Below are 12134 nucleotides of genomic sequence, written 5' to 3'. Positions count from 1 at the left end.
AATAGTTATTTTAATACTTGTCGTTTTCCGTATCATGTCGGTAACATTTTGGTAACACGTATGAAATACTTTCTAGGTCATTGGTTCAAAATTGGCATAAAAATAGTCTCCACCATTTCAGTTTAAAATTCAAGTCCAAAATTGCAATTCCAATTAATTCCTCGTAAGGTCAATGATGATTTATCAAAGACACAGGAGTCCAACAGAAATTTTGAATCTCTGGTTATTTATTTCGAGTTCTGTCAGCTGATCTATAGGCGTCATACATGCAGAAAGCTACATAAAATCTAACAAGAGAATGAAATCTAAAGACGAAAAAAGGTTCAAAATGTCTGATTTCCAAGATTATTATAACTAAAATTGAAAAATAACAGAGAAAATATTTGTCAAGCAAACTCTCTCTTTTTTAGTTAAACAAAAGTGGATTTGAATGATCCGCAAGCTAGGCTAAAATATTGACAACGGCGCAACACAAAATTCAAATCGTTATATGTATTGACATCAGTTGTACTAAGATATCTACTTTCTATTCCTGTACTTGAGTAAATATGTTTAATCTTTAATTCAAAACGATGTCATAGGTATCTGCCTTCAATCTGTTTTGCATATTTTCTTTACTCTGTCGATGTCACCTTATCATAATTAATAAACAGAGTTACATCATGATTATGTCATGATGTAACACTGGTCTTAATTGATGCTTATCCTACGAACAAGCGGGGCAATAGATCTTGTTACTGGATATTTGGTATGCCAAGAATACTACTCAGAAATGCAATTTACAATACAAACTCAAATTTCAAAATAATAGATAGTTGGTGATTTCTGATTATTGGATACAAAACAGCAGCAGTTGATATTCCTGTAACCCCTCGAACTAAAGCCATTTCGATTCTCCCTTTGGATATATTTAAATCTTTAAAAGTTCTAAATAACTGAAATAACTTCTACAAATTCACATTCCCTTTATTGAAGTGGGAGTTACAAATCAATTTCCAACAACGATAACTTTACACACAAAATGTGTAAACACTAGGTTGACCAGGCCTTTTAACAAATTTTGTAAAAGTAGGTCAAACCTTGATGCTGACATAGAGGACAAAAATGGTGATACAATCATAGAATGCTACACTTATAAACACTTTAACTATCCTCAACGAAATCGGTTGGCTTGCTTACTTGAATTACAGATCCTTATTGACGCACATATGCAAGACATGACATACAGCCGTATAATTTCTGACTGAATTCTTTTCTGTGTTCAAGGTTTTGAATTTTCAGTGTATAGACAAAGAAGGTAAAATTTTATATGTTCAATCACAGCGCTTGTTACAGTATGAGTGCACGTATTCATCATATTTTGAAACGGCAGCCTATATATTAGTTGGCAAACAAGGCTAAAACCACAGGAATATTTTCTGACGCATAGGTAGGTTAAGTCTTTGAAGACAGTCTCCTTGGTCTTGTCACAGGTCACTCGAACGTAGCGCATTGAAGCCATTGTCTCTTTGAACGCTCAAATCAACCAGCAGCCTTTGTTGTAGTAAGTCAACTCGTTGAATTTTTGTCAAGAGAAACCGCGGGTTGAGTTCAACTATAGACTATTCCATTCAAGGACGTACATTTGAAATTCATCAGACAGATAGCACAATGTATGGATTTTTTTCCAGTTTCACAAATTGCCAAAATTTGCATACTATGATATGAACAATGTTGTCGCGAGATATCGACAGGACATGAATTATGTATGTGTAATAATACTGGATGTGTGATTCAATATGTGATGCCGATCACGTACTGCGTAGGTGATCCGTTTGTTAACTGGGTTTAGTCAAGTGTGCTTATACGACGGGCTATAGCGGTGCTCTCGTTACAATGGAAACACATATTTTTTCTTGATTTTTTGTTTTATTTTGTTACTATCTCAGATTATAAATTTTCTATACCAGTTAAATTATCACGGCTAATTAAGTTTTCAAGATGCAACATTCTTTGCATCGGGGAAATGTTGAATATTTCCCGCATTCCTTCTTGCATGACGACGCAAACGTAGTTCTTCTTCGTACGGCACTCTACCGGCATATACACGTTGAAAGTTGTGGTACTCTATTAAAAAAGATTATACAAAAAATATGTGTTACATCGTGTGGCTGATATCACCAGTCTACGTTTGTTATAACAGTATCTGCCTCATTTTAACTGCCCTACACACGAGGGTTTTGTATCGACACGAAGTTGTGAGTGGAAAACAAAAGATAATGTGACAGTGATAACGTGAACTCCTTCCTATAAGAAGTTGACATAGAAATGACAGTACTTTCACTACATAAAATGTTGGTGAAATTTGCAATATTTAAAATAGCCAACGATCTTGATTTTGATATTCCCATATGCTGATACCAATATTACTTTGATTTTATGCAAAACACTTTCTGTGTTTCAATTATGATGATAATGGTATTTCCAGAAAAAGATGGTAACATAAACAGATACGTACTGAATCGGTGCAGGAAATGTAAGCCTGGTTCCCTCCATCTCAATCTTCGCATTGCATATGGGGACGTTAGAGTAGGATAATACCAAAATCCATTGTTCTGCAAACCATATAATATTTTGAGAGCAGATTGAATAAAGTGAAATGCATTTCCTAGAGTTTGAATGACGCAATAAATAACATAGAATATGTTGACTTTATCTGATGTACAACTTTGACGATTTCTTATTAAATAACAGGTAAAGTTTGAGGATTGCTTGAGGAGTTGTGTTTCATTAGCATATTTCGTCTGCTTACAATAATTTCATTCACCGAATGCCATCATTTTCGTTAACAGAAGTGAAGTTTGAAGTTTGAAGTCAGATTGATCGATATAATCTTTACTTCATTGAAAGTTTGCACTTACAAAAATCATTGGATACTCAGATACCGCTTCCATTTCGCCTATCTCTGTATGCTGTAGGACATGACAAAGGTAAACATTGAAAATGACAATTTAAACTTGGCCGTTGAATAATGTTTAATGATGTCGTGTTGTTAATTGCTTTTTTACATCAGTACTATACGTTGTTGTTCCAAGGCTAAGAAAACATAATATGCCAAATGCCTTCGCTAAATGGTTAATATGAACTTCAAGTAAAAGCTCGCGAATGTTCCTAGTGTACGAGACTCTTCGAATATAGCATTGCTGTTTTCAGGTCTCATTAAATGAGATCGGCGGATTTGCCTTTAATGTACTGGTATTCTGTCAGCACAGCATGCACGTGTCTTGTATTACACGGCAGAAGTATCATTTTTACTGCGTCAGACACCATAGTCCGTGGGCTAGAGGGGGTCTGAGTGCAACCCCCCCCCCCACAGGATAACAAAGCTGTATTTTTCAGAACCCTTGGGATCCCTAGAATACGAAATGGAATTTTAACAGAAAAAATATAGGGACGCAATAGCTGTTATGGTCATGTTTTGAAGGGTACCGCAAAATCACGATTTTCCAAGCCAAATGCATTTTCGTCAAATCTGTCTTCTTGTAAGTCATGTGCTGAGCTCATTTTTTAACATAACCTCACTTGTTTGGTATCATTAGAAAGGGAATTTATTCCTCCTTAAGATGACATATTGCATTATGCAATATCTGCTACAGTTTTTGTCAATATATCCAAAACTTACCCCTTACACCAAAATTTAACATTACAAATTACAGAAAATCTCAAATTCTACCATTTTTTAGCTAGGCATAATAAAAAATGCAATGCTTGTCTGACATCTGTTTTTATTTGATACAGGGACATGTCAGAATTATGAAATAGACTTTTAACAGAAAAAATATTGGGAATCTACAGCTGTAACAGTCATATTTTGAAGGGTACCGCAAAATCATAGTGTTGCAGATTTGCATGCATTTTTGTTAAAACTGTCTTCCTATAAGTTATCTGCTGAGCTTGTTGTTGAATATAACCTGGCTTGTTAGGTATCATTAGAAAGATAATTTACCAATCTTTAGAATGACATATTGTAACATGCAATATCTTCTATAGTTTTCATGATATGTAACCCAAACTTACCCCATACCCCAAAGTTTACATTGAAAATTTCAGTCATAGCTAAAACCAAATTCTACCATTTTTTTAGCTTGACACAAAAAATCTGGCCGTTTTTGCTATTAAATCTATTTTATTTGGTACAGGGACATGTTAGAATTATGAAATAGACTTTTAACAGAAAAATATTTGGAATCAACATATGTAACAGTCATATTTTGAAGGGTACCGCAAAATCATAGTGTAGCAGATTTGCATGCATTTTTGTTAATTTGTCTTCTTATAAGTTATCTGCTGAGCTTGTTATTGAACATAACCTAGCTTGTTGGGTATCATTAGAAAGATAATTTACTAATCTTTAGAATGATATATTGTAACATGCAATATCTTCTATAGTTTTCATGATATGTAACCAAAACTTACCCCATACCCCAAAGTTTACATTGAAAATTTCAGTCATAACTAAAACCAAATTCTACCATTTTTTTACCTAGACATATAAAATCTGGCCGTTTTTGCTATTAAATCTATTTTATTTGGTATAGAGTATTTTATTTGCTATAGAGACATGTCAGAATTATGAAATAGACTTTTAACAGAAAAAATATTAGGAATCTACAGCTGTAACAGTCATATTTTGAAGGGTACCGCAAAATCATAGTGTAGCAGATTTGCATGCATTTTTGTTAAATTTGTCTTGTTATAAGTTATCTGCTGAGCTTGTTGTTGAATATAACCTGGCTTGTTAGGTATCATTAGAAAGATAATTTACTAATCTTTAGAATGACATATTGTAACATGCAATATCTTCTATAGTTTTCATGATATCTAACCCAAACTTACCCCATACCCCAAAGTTTACATTGAAAATTTCAGTCATAGCTAAAACCAAATTCTACCATTTTTTAGCTTGACACAAAAAATCTGGCCGTTTTTGCTATTACATCTATTTTATTTGGTACAGGGACATGTCAGAATTATGAAATAGACTTTTAACAGAAAAATTATTAGGAATCTACAGCTGTAACAGTCATATTTTGAAGGGTACCGCAAAATCATAGTGTAGCAGATTTGCATGCATTTTTGTTAAATTTGTCTTGTTATAAGTTATCTGCTGAGCTTGTTGTTGAATATAATCTGGCTTGTTAGGTATCATTAGAAAGATAATTCACTAGTCTTTAGAATGATATATTGTAACATGCAATATCTTCTATAGTTTTCATGATATGTAACCCAAACTTACCCCATACCCCAAAGTTTACATTGAAAATTTCAGTCATAGCTAAACTAAATTCTACAATTTTTTTACCTAGACATATAAAATCTGGCCGTTTTTGCTATTAAATCTATTTTATTTGGTATAGAGTATTTTATTTGCTATAGAGACATGTCAGAATTATGAAATAGACTTTTAACAGAAAAAATATTAGGAATCTACAGCTGTAACAGTCATATTTTGAAGGGTACCGCAAAATCATAGTGTAGCAGATTTGCATGCATTTTTGTTAAATTTGTCTTGTTATAAGTTATCTGCTGAGCTTGTTGTTGAATATAATCTGGCTTGTTAGGTATCATTAGAAAGATAATTTACTAATCTTTAGAATGACATATTGTAACATGCAATATCTTCTATAGTTTTCATGATATGTAACCAAAACTTACCCCATACCCCAAAGTTTACATTGAAAATTTCAGTCATAGCTAAAACCAAATTCTACCATTTTTTAGCTTGACACAAAAAATCTGGCCGTTTTTGCTATTACATCTATTTTATTTGGTACAGAGACATGTCAGAATTATGAAATAGACTTTTAACAGAAAAATTATTAGGAATCTACAGCTGTAACAGTCATATTTTGAAGGATACCGCAAAATCATAGTGTAGCAGATTTGCATGCATTTTTGTTAAATTTGTCTTCTTATAAGTTATCTGCTGAGCTTGTTGTTGAATATAATCTGGCTTGTTAGGTATCATTAGAAAGATAATTTACTAATCTTTAGAATGACATATTGTAACATGCAATATCTTCTATAGTTTTCATGATATGTAACCAAAACTTACCCCATACCCCAAAGTTTACATTGAAAATTTCAGTCATAGCTAAAACTTAATTCTACCATTTTTTTTACCTAGACATATATAATCTGGCCGTTTTTGCTATTAAATCTGTTTTATTTTGTACAGAGATATGTCAGAATTATGAAATAGACTTTTAACAGAAAAAATATTGGGACTCTACAGCTGTAACAGTCATATTTTGAAGGGTCTCGCAAAATCACACTATTGCCAACTCGCTTGCTTTTTTGTAAAATCTGTCTTCTTAAAAGTCATCTGCTGAGCTTTATTTTTGACATAACCTGGCTTTATAGGTATCAATAGAAAGGTAATTTACTAGTCTTTAAAATGATTTATTGTAATATGCAATGTCTTGTTTAGGTTTCATGAAATAAGACCAAAGCTTACCCCATACCCAAGGTTTACACAGCAAATTACTGCAAATCTGAAACTCTACCATTTTTTACATTTATTAACTTTATATACCAAAGGCAATGCTTGCATGCAATCTATGAAATATGTGTTTTTGTTAAAAAGTATGTTACAAATATGAAATTAATTTTTAACAGGAACATAATATGATTTTGTAGCCTTTTGGCTCATATTTGGAAGGGTACCCAGGTATCAGGGCAAATTTGCCGAAACACATACTTTTGTAACAAATAAATCAGATTTTAAACAAGAATTGCCTTTTGTATTATGTGCAGCAAAAAAATGGTAGAATTTAAGATAAGCTGTAATCTGCGATTTGAACTTTTGGGTATGGGGTAAAGTTTGACCATATTCCAGGTCAACTATGAATGACATTGTATATTACAATATGTCATCTTAAAGAAGAATAAATTTCCCTACTAATGATACCTCACAAGCCAGGTTGTGTCACAAAATAAGTTCAGCAGATGACTTACAAGACGAAGAATTTAACAAAAAGGTGCCAATTTGCGGTACTGCGATTTTGCATTTCCCTTCACAATATGACTGTTACAACTATACAGTCCAAATATTTTTTCTGTTAAAAGTCTATTTCACATTTCGGACATGACCCAGTACCATATACAACAGATTTAATACCGAAAGAGAGCTATTTTTATCATGTCTAGCTAAAAATTCACGGAATTTGATCACGTTATCTATGACAGTACTTTCAATATAAACCTTGGGGTATGGGGTACGTATTGGTCATATTCCATGAAAACTATACAAGATATTGCCTGTTACAATATGTCATTGTAAAGACTATTTAATTACCTTTTCAATGATACTAAACAAACCCGGTTATAATCAATAACAAGCTCATTAGACGACTTATAAGGTGACAGATTTAACAAAAACGCATGCGAATTTTGCTGTACCCTTCAAAATACAGCTCTTACAGCTATAAGAATCCAATATTTTTTCTGTTAAAAGTTCATTTCATATTTCTGATATGGCCAAGTACACAATAAAACAGATTTCATACAAAAAAATTGTCTAATTTTTTATGTCTGCGTAAAAAATTGCTTGAATTTGACATTAGCTATGACAGTAGTTTTCGATGTAAATTTTGGGGTATGGGGTAAGTTTTGGTCATATTTCATAAAAATCTGTACAAGATATTGCATGTTACAATATGTCATTTTAAAGAATAGTAAATAATCTTACTAATGATACCTAACAACTTACATTATATTCTATAAGAAGCTCAGCAGATGACTTAAAAGACGATAGATTCAACAAAAATGCACGCAAGTCAGGAATACTGAGATTTTGCTGTACCCTTCAAAATCTGACTGTTACAACTACAGAATTCCAATCTTTTTTCTGTTAAAAGTCTATTTTATATTTTTGACATGACCCATTACCGAATGAAATAGATTTCATACAAATAAATGCCGGAATTTATATGTCTAGGTAAAGAAAATGGTAGAATTTGATTTTAGCTATGACTGCAATTTTCAATGTAAATTTTGGGGTATGGGGTAAGTTTTGGTCATATTTCATGAAAACTATAGAAGATATTGCATGTTACAATATGTCATTCTAAAGATTAGTGAATTATCTTTCTAACGATACCTAACAAGCTAGGTTATATTCAGAAACAAGCTCAGCAGATAACTTATAAGAAGACAAATTTAACAAAATGCATACAAATCTGCTACACTATGATTTTGCGGTACCCTTCAAAATATGACTGTTACAGATGTAGATTCCCAATATTTTTTCTGTTAAAAGTCTATTTCATAATTCTGACATGTCCCTGTACCAAATAAAATAGATTTAATAGCAAAAACGGCCAGATTTTTTGTGTCAAGCTAAAAATTGGTAGAATTTGGTTTTAGCTATGACTGAAATTTTCAATGTAAACTTTGGGGTAAGGGGTAAGTTTAGGTTATATATCATGAAAACTATAGAAGATATTGCATGTTACAATATGTCATTCTAAAGATTAGTGAATTATCTTTCTAATGATACCTAACAAGCCACATTATATTCAACAACAAGCTCAGCAGATAACTTATAAGAAGACAAATTTAACAAAAATGCATACAAATCTGCTACACTATGATTTTGCGGTACCCTTCAAAATATGACTGTTACAGATGGTGATTCCAAATATTTTTTATGTTAAAAGTCTATTTCATAATTCTGACATGTCCTTGTACCAAATAAAATAGATTTAATAGCAAAAACGGCCAGATTTTTTGTGTCAAGCTAAAAAAATGGTAGAATTTAGTTTTAGCTATGACTGAAATTTTCAATGTAAACTTTGGGGTATGGGGTAAGTTTGGGTTACATATCATGAAAACTATAGAAGATATTGCATATTACAATATGTCATTTTAAAGATTAGTAAATTATCTTTCTAATGATACCTAACAAGCCAGGTTATATTCAATAACAAGCTCAGCAGATAACTTATAGTAAGATAGTTTTAAACAAAAATGCATGCAAATCTGCAACACTGTGATTTTGCGGTACCCTTCAATATATGACTGTTACAGCTGTAGATTCCCAATATTTTTTTCTGTTAAAAAGTCTATTTCATATTTCTGACATGTCCATGTATCAAATAAAACAGATTTCAGACAAAGCATTGCATTTTTTATTATGCCTAGCTAAAACATTGGTAGAATTTGAGATTTTCTGTAATTTGTAATGTTAAATTTTGGGGTAAGGGGTAAGTTTTGGTTATATTTGACAAAAACTGCAGAAGATATTGCATCATGCAATATGTAATCTTCAAGACGAATAAATTCCCTTTCTAATGATACCAAACAAGTGAGGTTATGTTACAAAATGAGCTCAGCACATGACTTACAAGAAGACAGATTTGACGAAAATGCATTTGGCTTGGAAAATCGTGATTTTGAGGTACCCTTCAAAACATGACCATAACAGCTATTGCGTCCCTATATTTTTTCTGTTAAAATTCCATTTCGTATTCTAGGGATCCCAAGGGTTCTGAAAAATACAGCTTTGTTATCCTGTGGGGGGGTGCACGTAGACCCCCTCTAGCCCACGGACTACCAGACAAACAAAGAAAAACTTCAGGTACGTTTTTGCATTGGAGTGTGGATATCACTCACAGATAGATGTTACCATTGCCTCAAGACAAGACAGATACAGAGTGTTAATGCAGTCTTCAACTTAAATCAACAGGGATTGCTAATCAAAGAATGCCGTCTCCAATGTTGATAATCAAAAGCTGCAGTAAATGGCTTTACTGTTTGATGTCATTTTTCAGTTTAAATTTTCCTTATATTGTATGGTCTTTGTAAAATATTTTATCACAAGGAAAATTTGTCGACTGACAAAGAAACTATTGACAAATATTTTTAGGCCGTTTGGCAGCAACCAAAATAATAATACAAAGTAGTTTACAGTATTTGAAATTGCTAACATATGACAAATTCTTGTGCACTGATTAAATAACTCAAACCTTGTAAATTCTGAGTGTGACTTCTTTCTAAAATACGAGCTGCACAATAACCCCGATACGATATCTATGATGGTTCTACTGTCGCTATTCTGTGCATTTCGGAGGTACGTGATCACTTGTTAACTGGGAAATACCCGTCTAAAATAGCGATGAATTTCGAAATGCAACCTGCGATTAATTATTAACCATCAACTGAGTACTTGAAATATACTACTTTATTCGTCAGTGACGTCCAGGGCCGTTGTGTTCAAAGCTGCTGCAGAGCATACAACTAAAATGCAAAATGTATGTCAGAGAAGTAAATGAATATTTTCCACACTCTACACGGAAGTCAAAGTTGACATTTTCATTGATTTTTGTAAAATCAATTAAACTTTTGAGAATAATGTAAACGGCAGGAAATTTGTACAAATCGCTATGTATCACAGGACATTAAAATTATACTTACATTTTCATAATTATATACGCAAAATCATGTATTCACATTAAAATTCAATGACCAAAAAACGATAATAATTTGGGGTGCATTGCAAAATATCACGTAAAAAATTCAATGTGTATGTTTCGATAGCCACAGAGAGTAATAAGAAATAACATTACCTCGTATTTGGGTCCTCGTTGCCTCGACTTTCCTTGACGTTGAAGAGTGATCAGGCTCTGTTGAAGTTGCTGCCTATTTGTCTAAATTTATAATACTCACCGTGTCACTGCGTGGCCCAGTACATTGTAAACAGCGGCTATACCACAGTGTGATAGGGGTGTCATAAAATCAAAATATAGTTAATTTTCATTCGAAAAATTGAAACAATATGCTATTCGTATATTCTGAACCATAACTTACAGGTAATGTAATGGTTAAGTTATGGAATATTTGGTAACTGCGGCAATTGAGTGTTAGCATCTCATCCGTGTACAGAAACTGACAGCGAACTACCGTAAAGCAGGTAGAGAATAGAATAGCTCAGTGGTCTGTCGTGGCAGGTTGCTCAATCATTATTATTGTAAGCTCTGCGATCCTTATGGAGTTATGTAAATAATATGACAGAACCCCATGAGCTCGCACAGCATTTTGAGGGATACTGAAGAGCGAAGCGAGTGAAAATTACAGCAAGATATGCCGTATCACGAGTAAAAATAACTTCAGTATCCCTCAAAATGATGGGCAAGTTCATGGGGTTCGGTTATTAATACATATATTCTTCTAATTTAGCAAAATGCATCGCGAAGTGCACTAATATTACATAAGAAAATCCCAGTGATTCGCCGCCATTACGTTTCTGTATGAGGTCTCGGATTGGCTTGGCTAACACACGTCTATTCATATGTAAATTGTATGAGGTCATCATCTTCGCTCGAGCTCATTCACTCGCCCACGGAAAACAAAACGCTGAAGCAGTACACGTAGATCACAAATCGTAACATTTACTTAAAAAAAACAAACCGGAGAAAACTTGAAAGTCAAACAAGCAGAGAACACAACATATTATATTTTGCTTTCAATAGAAGCGGCAAAACTTTGAAATTCGGGGAGAAAAGCACTGAACTTTGGTCTCTCAGTAACAAGAGCCAAAACTTTGTTGTATCATTGTCAATAAATAAAATAGCATCAAGTTGCTAGAAGCATGAATCTTAAGTAACCGACAACTATTTGTACTTGAAGTACATTGTTATTATTTATACCGCTCCGCTTTTGGCATCAAGCACTGTAATATCATCAAGGACATCTGCAGTAAATATATATATATATATATATATATATATATATATATATATATATATATATATATATATATATATATATATATATATATATATATATATATATATATATATATATATATCGTGATCACAATTTACTTTACACAATGTTCACTGTGTACATCATACGGTCATGCTTTCCAGTAGTTTTTGCATCGGTTCCATATGTCTGTTTGTTATATCTCATTTTACTTTTATCATACAGTAAGATTAATTATTACATATGTATTGCCATATTCCAAGTTCACGTGAAAAAATATGAGGATGAAGTAGCTGCTTTTGTGGGCTACTACAAAAACAAGAAGCGAGAGGTCGCCGTGTATGTATCTCTCCAAATATAATAAGTATTACGCCGTAGACCGTGTGTGA

General features: G+C 32.7%; 1 long non-coding RNA gene across 1 annotated transcript; it reads right to left on the bottom strand.

Moving 5' to 3' along the window:
- Positions 1-208: 208 nt before the first annotated feature.
- On the bottom strand, positions 209-10982 carry LOC139130205 (uncharacterized). Its single transcript, XR_011551815.1, has 4 exons — positions 10608-10982; positions 2901-2951; positions 2498-2594; positions 209-2106 (listed from the first exon to the last, which is right to left on the bottom strand). It is a non-coding gene; the product is annotated as an uncharacterized lncRNA (long non-coding RNA).
- Between the last annotated feature and the right edge of the window lie 1152 nt (positions 10983-12134).

This window comes from Ptychodera flava, chromosome 3 (assembly GCF_041260155.1).
Source record: "Ptychodera flava strain L36383 chromosome 3, AS_Pfla_20210202, whole genome shotgun sequence".
Taxonomy (NCBI): Eukaryota; Metazoa; Hemichordata; class Enteropneusta; family Ptychoderidae; genus Ptychodera; species Ptychodera flava.
This window is presented reverse-complemented; position numbering and strand designations above follow the sequence as displayed.